Here is a 19,270-nt window from a genome sequence, read left to right on the forward strand (position 1 = left end):
TGCTCCTTTCACACCAGTCCTTCTGCAAACATCCACGGGAGCTATGCCTTTGCCTCCCCAGAAGCTGTGAGCTCCTCTGCCCATTCACAGCTTACCAAGTACCCACTGCAGGTAGAGGTGGGTGGATGGGTGAGGTGGGGGTTGGCATTTAGCTTAGGGGTTGGGGACAGAGGTTCACGAGACAGACAGGGCCCTAGCTAGCAGCCTCCACTCCAGGGCCATGTCACTCTGACAGTGGACTTAACAACTGCTGTCATTCCTTTTGTTCTCCATCCTCCTGGTCTGTTTCTTAGAATTTCTCCAGAGTGCAGCTAAAACTCACAGCTACTTAAAAGTCTCTGTACAGATTTCCCCTACTGCTTGCCTTGTTTAGAATAGAATCTACCTCCCCCTTCATGACAGGTAAGGCCCTCTCTCCACACTGTGCATACTCCAAGGATCCCCGTTGCTCTGACCTTTCCTTCTCTCTGTCCCACAAGTCCCCAAATCCATCTCTACTAGAGCCTTCCTTGTGGGTACTCTTCCCAGCTCCCCAAGAGCACACAGCGGCCTTTACTTCTCATCCCTTGCTTTGCTCACTTTAGTTGTCTTTGGAGTACTTATCACTTTCTAAAATTGTATTCAGTTACCATTAAATTGCAAATGCTTTTGTGGGCTCGTTTCTAGGATCTAGGAGTCCCATGGTGAGAAGAACTTGATTGGCTCCTTTATTCTTGGTCATCTAGACTGTGGCTCCCATGAGAAACTCAAGCACTGCTTGCATAATGACTAGACATACAACAGAATTTAGAGCCTGTAGCCTCTCCTGAGGTTCTGGTCCTGTGATCAAGTCTTTCCTCTCTTGCTCCTAATAAGGATAGAAGCTTTGGAAACGACCGGCACTCCACAGATGTGGCACTCAGTCCTGAAGATCCTTTAAGACGTCAATGGCTGAGTGACATCCTAGTGACGTTTGCCAGGTGTCAGAGAAGTCCTTCAAGATGTCAGCCGTAAATTGCTCTAAGGGCAATTTGCTACTGAGTTTAGCCCGAGAATAATAAATGCTCGCTGGTAATTTTCCTATGCTTCAGATGTCACTTTAAGGGATTTACAGTATTCATTAAAGCCCAGAGCAGAGTTATCTTAGGTCTCCAAAGTGGCTTCCATAGTGCACACTTATGGAAGAAAGCAAGAGTTTGGGTGGGGAGGCCTTTCCGAATAACAACCTTCATACTCCTAATTGGGGCACAAATACAAAATCGACCCCCTCCCCAATTTTTTCAGAGTTTTGAAACAGCATTCCACTGTGTGTCCTAGGCTGGTAATGGACTGACAGTGTAGTTTAAGATAGCTTCAAATGAACAATTCTCCTGCCTCAGCCTCTCACAGGCTGGGATTACGGGCATGTCCACAACTTCTCAAAGAATACTGAGTTCACTGGTACCTGCCCCTTGGCTAACTCTCCTAGAGTTGGGGTCTGCAGAGAGAAGAGGGGTCTCTGCCTGAAAGCAGGGCAGAAGGAATGATTCCCAGGGCTCTTTCGTACCTATTTATGGCTTGGATTGCACTTGCTTTTGTGAGCCCCTCTCTTTTTCAGGTTTTTCTCTTCCCTCCTATTACTCTTCCTTGCTTGATTTCTCACCTCCTGCTACTTTGTGGTCTTGTAGAAAAGCACAAATTTGTATCTAGTTTGCATGTTTTGTGCCTGACAAAAATTCGCTTAAATAATCGGATATCCCTTGGGCTCATGGCGGGGACCTGACTTCCCAGGTCTTTCCTAGTTCTTTCCTTCCTATCTGTGCTCAAGAGGGCACAAGGGCAGAGGTGAGCTTTTCTGCCCTGAAGGGGACCTGCTGGCTGCCTGTTGCACTGACGTAGGCTTTTGTAAGAGACAGAGATTTGGAACTGAAGGAGAGGGGGAGCCATTGAAGCCGTGTGCTTGTCTGTGACGACACAACAGCACACCCAGAAGCACCTTCATTCAGTGGGTTTGACCTGCACTCAAGACCAAACTCTGCCCTCATAAGCTCTGTCAACTTGGGCTAGAATTGTTCTTGGGAACAGAAGTGAAAAATGCTATCTTCATCCACCTCTGCCCAGTGGGAGTGTATTTCACTGATACCCGGGTTCATATGCTTTTGACTTAGTGATAGAATTCCAAGGCCCAGGGCAGTGCCCGGGATATAGAAGGTGCTTATGAACGTGTCTTAAATAAGTGGACTTGTAGTTTTTACGTTTACATTTCTAGTGGAAGAGAATATGACAAGCTAGAAAAGATGCTATTTGGGTTCAAACAGTGCAGGCAGTGTGTTTATCATCTTTGTGGTTCTTCCTTTATTTCTCCAAAGCTCCTCTCACAGCAAGTGCTTGAAATAGTCTTAAATGACCTCATTACTCATACACTCAGGAGACTGCAGTCAAAAGCCGGAAGGGATACCATTTGCTATAAAGGACCACAGTTCATAGTTTCAGCTCTGTAGACCATGCAGTCTAGAAACTACCATGAGTCAGCCCTTATTAACACCACAGACATGGCTCTGATCCAATAAAGTTTTATTTACAAAGCCAGGTGGGGTCCGGTTCTAAAGGATGACATAGCACTTTTATTGTTATTCTTCAGACTTTGGCTTTCTTGGGTCTAAGAGGCAAGCTTAGGTGGAATTGAAGCGCTCTCCTCCAGCCGTATCCTCTGAAAGAAGAAATACATGACAAGATTAAACAAAACAGCAATTCTACCCAATCTCATGCTAAACCACTAAGTTTGGGAGTGATTCACAAGGCGGCGCAGCCAGTGGTTACATCTATGTAAGACGGGGGTACCGGAAGTGGTCCCAACAGCAGGTGCCTTTGGCTTGCTTACTGAACGCTGGCAACGAAGTGTTACCCTTTCTGGTGGCACAAAACCTATTCCCAATGGTATGCCTACAGCCTTTGGTGAGTTGGGATGGGTTGCAGGTGGAGGGAGTACACTGGAAGCTAGAGGAGGAGCCACGCCAACATTCCTTTAATTATTTTATGGGGAAATACGAGCATATGATGAGCACAGTCTAACAAATGACCTCATTGTATCCAAAAACATGGTGGTAGATAAAATAAGACACCATCAACAGTTGCCTGGTTCAGCTACAGGATTGAAAGGCAAAGAGAAATGGCTACTGCTACTGCACACAACAAAACTGCAACCCCCGCCCCAACATGTCTAACTGGTGAGGTTTAATGCTTTTTTTTTTCTTTCCTTTTATATTTTCTGCCCTACAGTTACTTTATGAACCACTTTGGACTGTACCTTGCTAAAAAGAACTCACTGTCCCTTCTAGTAAATGCATAGGCAACCTTAGTGTACACTCTGAAAAGCACTATTTGTACCTCTGCTAAGGAAAATTCTTGACTAAATCTTTTAGATTTAGTTCCAATCTCACTATGTAGAAGAGGATGGCCTTGAACTTCTGCTCCACCTGTCTTTACATCCCAGGTGCTGGGGTATGCACAACATGCCTGGGATATGCAATGCTGGGGCTCGAACCCAGGGCCTCCTGCATCCTAGGCAAGCTGTCTACCAACTAAGGTACATACCCGGCCCCTAGACTATGCTATTTATGAGAAACCTTGCTTTCTGTATGCTTGTAGGAACCGTGAACTCTTATCACAGCACAATTCTCCCCAATATTTTTTCAGAACTCTTTATGTTATATAATAAAGTAAAAAACAACTTGAAGTTGGATATTGTTAGACAACCTTGAAATTTCCTGCCTCAGCCTCCAGAATGCTAATATTGGAAAAAGCAAAAATAAGCAAGCAAACAAACAAAAAAAAGAAATGTACATGGTAAGACTGCATCATAGCCAAGGAAGCAAGGAGATAGTGATATTTAAATATTGGGACAGTGTTCTTTGACCAAAGAAAACATCCTACTACTTCTATAAATTTTCTAATTTTCTGTATTGAATTTCTGGGGTCCGTATGTCACTTATTTTCATTATAAAACAGACTAAAAGTTCTTGTTTTCTCTGTGCGGGAGGGAAGCAGACTTCTTAGAAAGACTTTGTACCCAGCACAGTGATACTTCCTTCCGTTCCTAGTGGACAAGAAATCTAAATCTAACAGGCGAACCAAAAGAGGGGATTTGCTTGCTGGGTTAAGCAAGCAGCATGGGGCTGCCTGGTATGATTCACACGTGACTTTATTCGAGTCTAAAATTATGTAACTCAGACCCAGCCGTTTCTTCCAGTGTCTGCCTGCTGCAAAGCAAGCTTTCCCCTTTGCAGGGTAATTGGAATAATCTCAGGGTGAGGGGTTTCCAAGTTCAACTGAGGAGGAGAGAGAGGAGGAGTGGGGAAGGAGGAGGAAGGGGAGGAGGAGAAGAAGAAAGAAGAGGAGAAGAAAGAGGAGGAGGAGGAGGAGGAGGAGGAGGAGGAGGAGGAGAGGAAGGTGATATTTGGCTCAGCATTCCCAGGCAAAGGCTTACTGCGTTTCACCAGCTTTGAGTGGATCAAGAGCCTGTTCTTGGCCAACGGCTTATGAGATGCACACTGGCTTACATCTGGGTCACATGCTCTTTGACTAGGTATCAGGCCAACTCTTCTCAAAGCAGATCAGCTGCTCTAGAGACCTGAGTATTCCATAGCCACTCTGCGGACAGCCAAGAGAAAGACCCTGGTCAAAGTTGCCAGACTCCAGTGCTTTTGTAGAGAAACTGGGTGAAAAGAAATGCTAGGCATAGAAGCTAAGAAAGCTTACAGACACACCCCACACTGCCTGTGGGGTCAGTTAGGAAGAAGCAGACATTCCTAATTGGCAGATCATCAGGATTACATCTGGCCTCAACAGGTTTAGGAGAGGGCACCCACTGAGTGAGGTGATCTCTGTTTTTAAGGTCCACCCCACCATGTGTCAGAAGAGCCAAGGGAGCTGAGGATGCTCTGACAGAGTCCTGCTCTGGCACAGGGCCAGGCCCACCTATCTGATTCTGCAGCTTGGTCTCCATGGCCGGATCAGTCCGTCATCCGTAGTCCCCTGTCCAGCTTTGCTGTCACCTCTCTTCTGCAGGCACTTTCCATCAGTCTGTCTGGGAAGTTGTTGACTCTAAAACTCCACCCCACTTCTCTCCTTGCTCACGTCATTTTCTTCAGAAAGGCCTCTTCTGTCTGTTGCCACGCAGCCAGGGTTGAAAACCCATCCTCCTGCCAATCCTGGCCTCTTTGAAGCCTTCCCCGATTTCCTTCCTTCTCTGTATATTCAGCCATGCACTGCAGGCTTTCTCTGTGTGCTTAGCTTTCCCTCTTGAAAGTACCCACCTGGGCCAGGCATGGTGGTGAACGCCTGTAATCCCAGCACTCAGGAGGCAGAGGCAGGTGAATCTTTGTGAGTTCAAGACCAGCCTGGTCTACAAAGAGAGTCCGGAACAGCCAGGGCTACACAGAAAAACCCTGTCTTAAAAAAAAAAGTATCCCCCCCTTAGGTGTCAGGGACAATGCTGTCCTTACATCTTCCTTTAGCCTCTGTCTATGACCCTGATTTACACAGAGGAGGGGCTTAACTCACTTTCTAGGTGCATGGATTATTTCCTACTTCTTCTCTTCCCTCTCTTTTTCCTCCTCTTCCTCCTGTCCTTCTTCTCTTCCTCCCCATTTCCTTCTCCTTCTGTTATTTCCTTCCTCTTCCACCTCCATCTCCTCTTCCTCTTCTTTTCTCCCTCCTCTTTCTCCTCTCCTCCCTCCCCTCTTCCTGCCTTCCCTTTTGCCTTTTTTTCTTTGTCTGTTCTCTTTCCCAAGACGTCTATCCTTGGAAAGTTCTTCGGAAGCCTTGTTTGCTGGCACGGCCTTGAAGTGTTGCTATTGCAGCTGTGCTGATAGTCTAAGAGGCGCTGCTGGGAGACAAGATGCTTTTAAAGTCTGCACAGAGGGCAGAAGCAGAAGCAACGGCCCGAGAGCAGGCTTCAAGGCCTCTGTTTCTGAGAGCTTCTTTGTTTCCTGACTTGGCTCCACCACAAAGGGAGAAGAGAAGCAAATGGCAATAAAGTGAGTAGAGTAGAATTTAGGATGGGTGGAGATTTCTCCTTAAAATCAGATGGAAGACAGAAAGTGTTACCACAAAACCAAAACACTTGATTATCCAATGGCTGCATGAGAAGTGTACTTTGAGAGATAACAGGGGAGGGTGGATAATGCTTATAAAACTACATAGGTAAATGACCACACCTTGATATGAGAAAAATAACACCTACCTCAGTGAAGTGGTGGTGGGGGGCACATAAAACTAGGTGATTTAGAGAAAGGGATGTACCAGTATCTAGAGGCATGGAGTGATGCTGGTTCCCCAAGCCCCAGGAGGAGTCAGAGGAAACTAATCAGGAGTTCGGATTTTAGCAACTCAGTTTTCAAAACTTAAGACAATCCATAGCACCCAGGGCCAGGAGGCTGGTAAGATGGGCATCCTGTCCAGAAAAGTTTGGAAACAGCTATAAAATTACATAATACTCTTTACTCAAAATACTAAGTCTATTTCTAGGAATCTAGGCTATAGTTTACAAAATAAACACAGCATACGGGCTGTAGGTTTGTTTGAGGTTGGGAACAAGGTGGAGTCTGCATTGATATCATAAGCTCGAAAAGAGAAAACCTGAGCTGTGGAAAGAGAAGGGCTGTGGCCAACACTATACTGTATTCTAAAACAACAGGGAAAAAGAAAGAAGACACACACACACACACACACACACACACACACACACACACACACACACGTGTGCACTATTCTGTAGTCTATGAACCCGGAGACAGGTGTGACGGAAGTATTCGCATTGTTACCCAGGGGAATAGGGTTACAGTGAGGGAGCTGGCCTGCTGTTGACATCCTGACTCAGAAGACATATGAAGTAGCCCAATTGCTTAGGCCCTGCGTACCTCGTGCTCACACATCAGCTGCCCCCAGCACCCCTGCCTCTCCCCAAGGCTCTAAATCAGTGTGGTTCTTAACCTTCCTAAAGTGGCTTAAAAAGCTGTGACCCTTTAATAGAATTCCTCATGTTGTGGTGACCCATAAAATTATTTCTATTGCTACTTTATAACTGTAACGTTGCTATTGTTATGAATTGTAATGTAAATCTTTGTTTTCTTATGGTCTTAGGTGACTCCCTATGAAAGGGTTGTTCACTCCCCAAAGGGATCATGACCCATAGGTTGAGAAACACTGCTCTAGGTTTGGCGAAGCACTCTTCCTGGAGAGGTCTGCCCTCGGGATGACAGGTTCAGACAGATGTCCCCTTGGATCCTTAGAAGAGAGCTTGAGCCGGGTGTGGTGGCGCACACTTTTAATCCTAGCACTGGGGGGAGGCAGAGGCAGGCAGATCTCTGTGAGTTACTGGGACATAGACTTTGGCAGCCTGGCACTTGGAATGTAGTCCAGAGGGCGAGTCACAGAGCCCAGTGGACATACCTCCTTGGCCTTAAAGAGCCTAAGTGGTTGGATCTGTCTAACACAGGGTAGTTGCTCAGGTCAAGGTGGGGTGTAGAGAGTGGGGAAAGTGGCTAACTAGTCTATTTTTCTAAACTGTCTGACTCACTCCAAATCGGTCAAAACTTCTTAATTAAACATTTTAAACTGAAAACTAAATATTTAGTAGGAAAGGATTCCAGATAAATTAATCTCAAATGGAAAAGACAGACACCATTCCAAGTATACAGTAAGAGAGGCAGAAAGACCTGGTCCTGCATCACATGCTAAGTCTCATTCTTCCAGTCCTGACCTGTGGCAAGCCAGGGGAGTGGTCAGATGGACATATTTGCATAAGCGCTCTCTCTCTCTCTCTCTCTCTCTCTCTCTCTCTCTCTCTCTCTCTCTGTGTGTGTGTGTGTGTGTGTGTGTATGTGTGTGTGTGGTGTAGTGGCAGTGGCTAGATTCATTGGCTTTAAACACTCGATATTTACTCCTATAAGTCAGCAGCAAGCTGAAAAACAATGAATAGTGCAGCTGTGGTCTTTGCCCTCACAGAGATGGGCATTAAACCAAACAAATTAAAACCCAGCTTGGGCCAGGTGGTGGTGGCATACGCCTTTAATCCCAGCATTTGGGAGGCAGAGGCAGGAGGATCTCTGTGAGTTCGAGGCCAGCCTGGTCTACAAAGAGAATCCAGGATGGACAGAGCTATTACACAGAGAAACCCTGTCTCGAAAAAAACCAAACCAACCAACCAAACAAACCAAAAATAAAAAAATAAAAAAAAAATAAAAGTAAGTAAGTAAGTCTGCAGTGGTATCTGGGATGGCCAGGAAGATCCTAAAAGGGGTGATGTCTGAATTCAGATCTGGAGGAAATGATGGGACCCAGATCAGATTGAGGAAGAAAACTAGGAGGGCTAGATCAGGGCTGCTCACCTACCCCATGGCCAATTGATTGAAAAGCAGACCAGACATACAAGGATGTGGAGGGCTCATAAATGCAGAGATTAGTCTTAAAACAAAATACTGAATGATCCTCGGTAGATGGCATTCTAAAAAAAAAAAAAGGGGGGGGGGAAGATCAGTGCTTATGAGGGATGCCCAGGATGGAGAGAGGTACAGGATGTCTCAGGCACACTCTCTGTGCAGCCCTACAATGGTGGACACCTGTCATCACACACTTGTGCAAACACACAGAATGTACAAACCTAGAGTGAGCCCTGATGTTTCCTGTGGACCTCGGGTGGCTATGATGCATCTAGAACACGCTACCAAAGGCACCACTCTGGTGAGGATTGTACGTAAGAAGTATGCCAGTGCACGCAGGGCAGAAGGAAGTATGTGGGCACCGACTGTGCTTCCATTTCACTCTAGAAGGACTGTTAAAAAAAAAAAGAATATTAAGTAAAACAGCAGGCAGGTATGGTAGCTTATGCCTATATGCCCAACACTTTGGAGGCCAAAGCAGGAGGATAATTGGGCAGCCTGAGCTACATAGTGAGAATCTACCTCAACAAACAAAACCAAAATAAAAACAGACTTTCATGCTGAATATTATAGTTTTATATGTATAGAAGAGTTAAAACACCACATTTATTTTTAAAATTTGCTAGTTGACAGAGGAAAAAAACAAACAAACTAAACCCAAACCAATCAAAATCAGAGCCAAAAACACAGCACTCAGCAGTGAGGAGCATGCCTACAGCCCAGACCCTGGCTTCTCTCATCAAAGGATATCATGGTCCTCAGACAAGTAGATAGGACAAGAGACAGACCAGACGGGCCTGAGATAACTGCGATGCCACCACCCCACGCTACTGACAATGTCAAAGGTGATAATTGAAAGACTAGGCAACGATGAATGGATTCAAATAAGATAAAACAGTGACAAACCACAATCTAAAGCCCAAATTAAATAGCCTGTTTTTAAAAATTGACTGATTAAAAAAAAATTGACTGAGCAAACAATGGTGGATATTGACAAATCTTGCATGCATGCATGAGGCTTCCAGATGACCCATGTACATAGTTTATACAGGAAGGTGGAGCCCAACTCCCCACTTCTCAGTGGTCGGGTTCAAGTGGTAACTTCCAGGAAAGACATGGAGAAAGGGACAGAGGAGGAGCTCTGTCATGAAGATGCCTTTCTGCGCAACGGGCAAGCCATGTTGATAGTCGGGTTAGAGTGACGCTTTACCCAGAGGTCTCCCATGGAAGAACCATAGCTCAGCTAGATACCTTGACAGGAGGTGAACAGCAGCCAAACATGGCTGCAGAACATTCTACAAAATTCCTAATGCTCCTTAAATCCAGCGAGGTCATGAAAACTAAGGAGCATCCTCTAAGGAAATGTCACACCCAAAAAGAGGCTACAGGCATGTAATCACTCAACATAATGTGATACTCAGAAAGAAAAATGAATAAAAATCAAACAAACAGGAAAAAAACCCAAGGGGAGAAAAAAACTAAGGTAGAAACTTGAGAGGTAAATAAAGTATTTACTGAATAAAAACATATCAATACTGGCTCATGAATTATAACTAAAGAAGCATATTAGTCTAAAACGTTAATAAAAGGAAATAGGAAACTCTGTTCTGTCCTCAATTTTCCTATAAATCTAAAACTTCTGAGAAATATTCTATTAGTAAAGGGTAAATTCATCTAGTCTATGTTGCTATAACAAAATACCCAAGCCTGGGACCTTTATAATGAAAAGTTCTCTTAGCTTGCTGTCTGGGAGATCAAATGACCAGGACTGGCAGGCACCGTGCATCTGCCTCTGGAGCCGGCTTCCTTGATCTGTAACATCATGACAGATGCTATCATGCAGCAGGGAAGAGGTCAGCGGACAAGACAGAAGTGAGAAAGTGGAGAGCCCTCCCCCCACTCCTGCTCAGCTTGCTTGCTTTCTTTCTTTCTTTCTTTCTTTCTTTCTTTATTCTTTTCTTTTTTTTTTTTTTAAACAACTCACATTTTTAGCTGTGTTAATTGTGCTCCCAGAACTACATCAGTCCCTCCCTAGGACAGCATTCCTATGGTTGTTCTAATTATTTTGTTCTAATTGCCATCTGTCAAAAATCTTGGCACATCCCAACATCCCTGTGCTGGGGGACCAATCCACCAACACACACACACATAGACAGACACACACACACACACACACACACACACACACACACACACACACCCTTGGGTCAAACTGTATCAACTTGTACAATGTTTTCTTTTTCTTTTTTAGTTTGGGCATCATCAGTTTACTATAAAAGGAGGGATGGAAACTATTTACACAGTGAAATAGTTCCCGATATCAGTGGGATGGGCAGATCACGTGACACCATTTCAACAGTGATTTTAGTCCACATGCTTTCCAAGACGGTCCCCATCTGTAAATAAGTAATCATCCTTGTCGTGTAGACCTACCTTGCTGCCTCCATTCTCTGGGAGATCTTTGTCTCCATCTTTCACACCGACTGGTTGAATCTACACACCCTCTTTTTTTTCCCTGCTTGATTCCACATCTACTACTGTTGCTTGCAGCGCCTTTCCTTGAGACTTTTCTGGATGCATAATGCCACCTTTGGTTACAGTTTTGACTACACTCCTTTCAACCGGTCCTCTGTCAAAGGCTGGAAGAAGCTTTCTAAAAAGCCTGCCCTGCAGTTTCAATAGCGTGGCGTAGCCGTCATCATGATGGCAGAGCGCATGTGCGGCTGGCAGTAGCCAGCAGTGTGGTGCGGGAGAAACAGCTGAGAACTGCATCCCGAATCGCAAGCAGATAGAGCAACTCATACTGCTATTAAAATCGTGTTTCAACTTTGATTTTTTTTCCCCCAAGTGAAATGTCAGCGAAGAGATTTTACGAACAGGCATGCCAGAAAGGCATTTGTATTTAGGCACTGGTTCCTGGGAGTGGCGGGGAGTTGAGGGGCAGGACATATCTTAGAAGGTGAGATGTCAAAGACAGCGCCTTAGCACAACAACCTTCTATAATGCAGTGCTTTCTTTTTCTTTGAGACAACGTCTCTCCATGTGACCCAGGCTGGCCTCAAACTTTACACCCCTTCTGCCTCAGCCTCCGACTGTTAGGATTACGGGCACCCATGCCTGGCAATGCTGAACTCAGGTTTACTGAGGAGGCTCATGTGCTGTCTTCCGGAGACACCAGCACTCTTCAGGAGTGGGCAGTGTCCACGTGCAGAGAGCCGCCTGGGAATGTGGGGAGTTCCATCTTGCCTTTCATGCTAGAGGCAGCTCTGGTGCTGCAAAGAAAAAACTTCAATGACTTTGGGTAGCTATATTTTCTGTCTCCTGGGGACACTACCGTCATTCATTCATTTACACTGTGCAGCCTTGGGTAGGCATTACCAAATAGCACTCCTTACCCCATTTTCTGTTCTGAGGAGGGAAAGGAATGAAAAAAAAAATCATTGTTGCCATCATCTGGCAACAGATGGGGCGGGGTGTGTTCATCAGATGCAATGGGATGGCACGGGAGGGTACTTATGTCATAAAGATTAGGTACAGATAGAGATGGGAGGAAAGACAGCCTAGAGGATTAGGGTTCTAGAATAATTGCTTATAAACCAGACTGCAAGATTGGGTAGAATGAGGGTAGCATTGCCAAACATCACTTCAGCCCTTTATCTAAAGGCAGTTCTTAAAGAAATTGGACTTTTTTTTTTTCTAAAAAAAAAAAAAAAAGAAAGAAAGAAATGAAACCATGGGCGGCATTTTGTGTGACTCCCATGAGTCTAGTGTTTTTGCAAATCTCTTCTCTGGGGAGACTTAAACCAGAAGCCTGGAGCCTGGAGAGTTTGTTAAACTCCTGCTAGTAGTTAAACTGTTTGTGTAAAGCAAAAGCACGCAGGCTGCCAGTGTCATTGGGGGTGTAGGCTCAAGAGCATCCGGGTCAGGTGGACAGGAAATTCTGTCCTGCCACTCCTCAATACAAATAAAACCTCCCTGCCTTATGGGGCCACCTCCATTGTACAGACGCACCCGTCCCTTCCTTCCTTCCTTCCTTCTTTCCTTCCTTCCTTCCTTCCTTCCCTCCTTCCCTCCTTCCCTCCTTCCTTCCCAGAGCTCAACGTTCTCCATCAGCCTACCTCATCCATTGCATCCCTTGGCATCCCAAGCTGTCCCAGGCCATGCCGTGCCATCCATCCCATCATAATAGCTGCACACCATTTTTAAACTCTCACTTTTCTGGAGCCGTCTTACCTGTCAAATTGAGATGTGAGTGAATGAATCGTGACTCCAGACTCCCCCAGTGGGTCAGGCAGCCCTGCTTTTCTTTCTCTCCCTTTACTTAGTGCTGGCCTTATATAATGTTTTGGCTCTACGGTCTATTTGGTGTTTACGCCGTTGCTTTTCTTCCACCTTCCTCTTCCTGTTTTTTTAAAACATTTTCTCTCTAAGTTCAAGGGGTGGGTGGTTGTGAGAACTGTCATTTTTGTGGAGCTGTCTGATGATGGGTGTAGACTAGGGTGTGGGGTGGGGTCCCAGGAGGAAACAGAGAGGGTGCCCTCCAAGGATGGCAGATCTGGGCTGGCAACTACAAACAGATGAGCTGTTTCAAAGGCCCTCCTCTCTCCACACCTGTCTTTCCCCAAGTGCTAACATGCCTCGTGTCACAGTGTGAGTTGGCTAAAGTTGTGGTTTCTTTTAATTCCCCCACTGTAATTTCCAGACACGCTGGTCCTTCTGCCTGGCTGACTTGACTTCCCTTAGGATGCTCGTAGAGTGAACTAATTCCTTCTTTGAAAGGGGCATATTGAAGAGAGAGAAAGGAAAACAGAAAGTTGTAAAAAAAAAAAATCTGCACGTGGAGATGGAGTCCATGTGGCCATGTGTGCCTTTCTACTGCCAGTTAGGGGGAGTTAGAGTGAGCAAGGACCAGGGCCTTCCTGGCATCATCTTTGTTGTTCTCTTGCTCTCTCTCTCTCTCTCTCTCTCTCTCTCTCTCTCTCTCTCTCTCTCCTTCCTTCCTTCCTTCTCTTCCTCTCATTTTCCATGAGATGTTTGCTCATCTTGGCAACCTGACCTCTGAGGAAAAGCTTGGAGCAAAGCAACGTGAGATCCCTGGAATCAGCAAGAATCTGGACACGCTCCGATTCCAGCCTTTAAGTGAGATGAGGGAGAAACCTTTCCCTGCTCCTGGCCAGGGTCTGGGGTCTGGGAGGAAAGGGGGTGCCTCTCCCCGCCGCTGCCCCTGTCTGGCTCCTGACCGTCTGGAATCCATTGTGTCTGCCCCAGCACCTGGCAGCTGGCATGAGCCTGCTGTCTGCAGCAGGCACACAGGCCACACTGTTGGGGATTAGATGGAACGTATGCCCATAAGATGCTTATGGCCCTTTCCCAGCACAGGACCACTCCAGCTCAAGAACAGGGCAATTAGATGAAGGCTCACGCTGAGAGGAAAGCTGTTTCCCAGCTGAACACTGTAATCCCTCTCTCTCTCTCTCTCTCTCTCTCTCTCTCTCTCTCTCTCTGCAGCCTCTCTTCTGCTCTGGTTTATCTATTTCCCTCCTTTTTGCCTCCCCCCACCCCATGCTTCTTTCCTCTCTTTCTTTGTCATGTGTGTACATGTTCTTGTGTACACATGCATGCATGTGTGAAAGACAGAGTGATGTTCTCAACCGCTTCTCTATCTTATTATTGGTTCTTTCCCCATTTTTCCCGCATGTGTGGTGTCCATGTACGTATGTATGTGTTTGCATGTGTGTGGATGCATGTCCACGTGTGTGGGCACGTGCATGTGGAAGCCCGAGGTTTGAAGTTGGGAATTGTCTTCTAATGGACTCTCCCATCTTAGTCATTGAGACAGGGGCTCTCATTCAATCTCAGAGCTTATTAGCATGGCTAACAGCTTGCTCTGGGGACCCCTGGCTCCTTCTTCAGAGACTAGAGTTACAGGTGGGAGGCCACGCTAACCCAAGTATTTATGGGTTTCTTAAGATGTGCACAGTCCTCATGTGTGTGTGGCAAGGGTTTAACCACTGAGCCACCCACCTCTCCAGCCTTCCTCCTTATTTTATTTATTGTTTTGAGATGAGGTCTCACTATGTAGCCCCGGCCAGGCTGGTACTCACGATATAGACCCGGCTGGCTTCAATCTCAGAGATCCATCTAGCTCTGCTTCCTGAATGCTGGGATTAAGGGCATAGCCACCATACTTGGCTTTCACCTTATTCTTTTGAGATGTGGTCTCCTACTGAAACTGGAGCTAGGTTCTCTTGCCTGGATGCTAAGTATTTATTCACCGAGCCATGTCCCCAGCTTCTGCTCTCTCTTCCCTCACCTGCTTTCTGTTCGCCACTCATCTCCAGCTTAGCTTGCTCCTTCTCCTGACAACCCTCTGCTCTGCCACTTTCTTCTCCTCCCTCTCTCCTCCCTTTCTCCCCCCTCTTTCCTCCCTCTCTCCTCCCTCTTGCACTTGGTTTTCCTTTCCATTCAGTCACTTGATGCTGACTGAATTTTTCTTCACTGTGTGTCGGTTTAAACAGACTGCAGCTCTTGTGGAGGGGAGACACAGTTGCAGATTGCAGCTTCAGGTATGAGTCGACAGGGGGCCAGTAACTCAGAAAGCCATGGGCACTGCCACTGGCTGAGTACGGCTACCAATTCAGACAGTTATGTTTGTGAGTCCAACCCTTCTCTGTCTGATTCTGGTGTGTTCCCTGCTTTTGTATGTTTTAGGGTGGTGGATAAAGCAGCTGTGGGTTTGGGGTGGAAAAGCATTCTTGGTTTCATCCAAACATCTAAAACAAAGGTTCTCCCAGCTTTGGCATGCACACAGGTGCCTGCCCAGCTCCACCAGAGTTTCCAGTGCAATTGGGGTGGGGCCTGAGAGTCTGTGTCTGGCAGGTCCCCAGGTGAGACTGATGCTAATGGCCTGACATTGACCTTGAAGTTAGGAGCTAGTCTGAACTCAACCCCAAAGGACAGTAAACATCTTCACCACCTCCATGTGTGTGTGTGTGGGGGGGGGTATGGGAGCTCTTAGGTAGCTAAACACTGACTTGTTTCACAAAAGGGTCTGTAAAACTGTCCACCATGTAAAAGTGACATGGTGTGAAAGGAATCAAACTAAGGGAACATATAGATGAATTTTGGCTTAAATCAGGATAGTTTGCCCTCTTTTCAGAATTATATAGGCTGCTCTTCCAGTTCCTGGCTGACTGCATCTTGTTGGTATTCCAAGTAAAGGACCTCTGAAAGGCCTCTTAACAACTTTATCACTTGAGCAATTTACTAGGTAGAAGTCCACTGATCTCCTAAAATATTAACCTATAGGATTTGCCAACATAGCAATGGTATAGTGAGCATCGGTTAAGCAATTGTGGGTGTTGTGTACACATGTTTGCTTGCCAAAGAAAAGAAATCTGCATGTGGTGGAGCCTAGCACTCTGGTGGGAGAGACCAGAGGAGGATTTCAAGTTCAAAGCCAGACCTGGGATACATAACATAACATAACATCCCTGTTTCCAAACACCCAAACCCAAAATCAATCAAGCAATCAATCAAGCAAAACAAAAATCCCAAGAATACCACCACTAACAAAAAACTTAAGAATTACAGTGGAGGACCCCTCAAAAGCTAAGTAGGCTTTTTACTTTCTACTTTCTACTCTCTACTTAAACTAAGTATGAAAAGAAAGACATCAATACATGCAAAACAACAAGAAATGATCATAATCTTTAACAGAATTCAAAGACTCTAAGTGCAACAGACTATAGAGAGTTCAGAGGAGGATTGTAACTATACTCTTTTGTGTATAGGCACAGAAAGTAAAATTTAACTTGATAAAAAGGCGGGTGGAATGAGATAAGTTTGTTTTATCATGATTCAAAAAATGAAAATATAGCTTTGTGTTAATAAAAAAAAAAAGCTACGGCAACTTCATTGAATGTATACCTGGCTAGTAAAGACAGAAGTACATTTGCCTGCAACGAACCTAGACCAAGTTATGAACTTGTCACTACCACTGTGTGGACTTATAGGGAGCATTAACCTCTTGGAGCCTTGGTTTCTGCAAAAATAAGATGGGGGATTTCCAGCCTCTATCTGTATCAACTAAGCTTCCTGCAGGACACATGAAGCCAGGGTGTTTAATACAAGACAAATATTATCAAAGGGCTGTTAAAGAGCTATAGACAAGTGGCTGGCGGATGGCTCCACAGTTAAGAGTACTTGTTCTTTCAGAGGACCCAGGTTGTATTCCTAGCACCTACACACTGGCTCACTACCATTTTTAACTCCAGCTCCAGAATATCTGATACTCTCTTCTGGCCTCAGTGGGCACTACTCACACTTGCGGAATACAGATATGCATGCAGACAAAACACCCACACATATAAAGTGGAATAAATAAATCTTTAAAAAAAAACAAAGATTTAAAAAAAAAACTATAGGCACGATTGGGAAGACAAGTTGACGTAAGACCTTGGTTTTTTGTTTTGTCTGTGTGGCCATGATATCCAGGAAGTTGCCCTCTCTAGTCAGAGCTCTAGAAATGATGCCCTAGGCTGTGATCCAGGGCAACACTGAGGCTTCTGCTACGGCTTGTTCTCACACTGTGAACACAGGAAGGGTGTTTGCTGATCCTCTTAGAACAGCAGTTCTCAACCTGTGGGTCACGACCTCTTTGGGGTCACTTGTCAGATATCCTGTATAACCAGATGTTTACATTACAATTCATAACAGTAGCAAATTTACAGCACGATAACGCTATGGTTGGGATCACCACAATATGTGGAACTATATTAAAGGCTCACAGCATTGCGAAGGCTGAGAGCCACTGTACTAGGAGGATGGACTACAGCTCTATTCTGCCTTGTGGCTGCACCAAGACTTCCTCAGGTAGGCAGAAACTAAATAGAACTGTTAGGGAGGCCAGCTGAGGAAGTGACGTTCTTTTTTTTTTGCCCTGAGATCTTGGGGAGGGGCACAGACCCTGGAAAGAGGTAGAAGCATGTACCATCCTCAGCCACCCATCTTCAGTGTAGAGCAAAAGCATGAGGGATGCTGGGAGATGCCTTTCCTTAGCCACCTTGTCAAATCAGTGTAGAGGACTGAGGATGGGCAACATTTTGAAAATAAGTCAAATGGGATAAAATAGGAAATAGCAGTGCTTCGCATAAAGCAAATGTCATTTTATAAAACTTATTTTGGTGTTTATGTTGGAGTGTGTGTGTGTGTGTGTGTGTGTGTGTGTGTGTGTGTGTGTGTGAGAGAGAGAGAGAGAGAGAGAGAGAGAGAGAGAGAGAGAGAGATTAGGTCTTGGCTGATGAATTCCAAAAAGGTGTAAAAAGCCCTAAAGTTAAAAAAAAATTAGGTGAATTGAATAATAATTTGTTGGCTTCATGAGTCGTAGAGGACAAAACAAGCGTTGTGCTCTATTAACTCATTTGCCTTTCTGAAGCCACATTTCCCATGGTTCCCCAGGTTCAGTACTGCATGTCTGTAAGGTCCGGTGGCACCTGCCTAGACCTACAGCATCCACTCAGGACTCTCCCACCCTCACAGTGTTGCTGGTGGTCAGGGCTGGGAGTCCTCAAAGAAACAGACTGAGTGCTCCACTAGAGTTTTCAGGTTCTTGTAGGTATCAAAGAATACAGACAGAAGACAAAGCCAGGAGTCAGGAGGATGTCTGTTATGGGGCAAAGGTCCGCATTACAAGGTGACAGACAGAAGGATCACTGAGTTTGTGATAGCGTGCTGGATGGACAATCTTCATTTAAGGGGATGTGAAGGTAATATATCCGGACAGCTGTTTCCTCCAAATCTCAACATCCCACCTGAGGGAGGAAAGAGGCTCATAAAACTAAACACGCTCACAAAACCTTCAAGCCTCCACAAACCCAGAGCTAGAAGACTCACAGGGCCTCTCCCTCAGGTTGTACAAGCAGCAAACAATTTCTGGGGGAGAGGAGACTTTCTTCAGTGGAGCTCCCCGCCAGTTGCTCTGGTCCAGGGATGAGGCTTTTCTCAGTTGTCACCCATGCTGGGGAGGGCTTCTCAGTGAGTCATCTGTATGGTATCGCCTTCCTCCAGTAAGCCTAGGAACCACAGCAAATCTCTTGGTTCACTAAGTGAGACTGGCCCTGTGTGTGTGTGTGTGTGTGTGTGTGTGTGTGTGTGTGTGTGTGTGTGTGTGTGTGTGTCTCTTCTTGGGCTTGTCATGTTGTCATGGGTGCCCTATCTGGGATGAAGAGACGTCGGCTCATGTCTCTCCAGAAAAGGTCAGGCAGCACAGGGAGGTCCCATACATAGGGCTTACTAAGACTTGCTTCCCTTTGATGTCCTTCGAAGGGTTTCTCAGGTGGCATCAGGCACGTGACAGGAGCAGGCAGTTTTGCTAGATGAACAGAATGGAGAACTGCTCCTGTGAAGCGAAGCACAGGTGGGTGTGGTCTTGTGGGTCACAGTGGGGTGATGTAATACTGCTCCCAGTATCGCACCAGCCTGTAACCGCTTTGCTGTCTGCACCTCTTATCCCTTTATCTATCTAAATACATGGATAGCTACCCACAAAATAAAACAAACGAGGACAGAAAATGGAGGGAGCAAGCAAGCAGCAAGCTAGCTTGGGTGCTTGCTTTCTTTTAGACCCAGACTAACTTTCCTGGCTCATTAAAGATATGCTTAGTGAACAGAACAGCAGCTGGCAGTTAGCTGCAGGAAACAAGGCTGGACACACTGTGGAATTTCTTTTAGAGGGGACTCCGAATACTCACCTCAGAACAACAGGCTTGGCTTCCAGATGGATCGATTTGCCCTTCAGTTGGCAAGTTGCTTGGGCTTTCCCAGTACCAACATCTGGACGCTCAGAGACCGCTCCAGGGCCAGATCTGAAG

General features: G+C 45.7%; 1 long non-coding RNA gene across 1 annotated transcript; it reads right to left on the bottom strand.

Moving 5' to 3' along the window:
• Positions 1–2,529: 2,529 nt before the first annotated feature.
• On the bottom strand, positions 2,530–18,764 carry LOC311604756. Its single transcript, XR_014781656.1, has 3 exons — positions 18,694–18,764; positions 8,621–8,791; positions 2,530–2,668 (listed from the first exon to the last, which is right to left on the bottom strand). It is a non-coding gene; the product is annotated as an uncharacterized lncRNA (long non-coding RNA).
• Positions 18,765–19,270: the final 506 nt, after the last annotated feature.

This window comes from Acomys minous, assembly GCF_964271855.1.
Source record: "Acomys minous genome assembly, chromosome: 9".
Lineage (NCBI taxonomy): Eukaryota > Metazoa > Chordata > Mammalia > Rodentia > Muridae > Acomys > Acomys minous.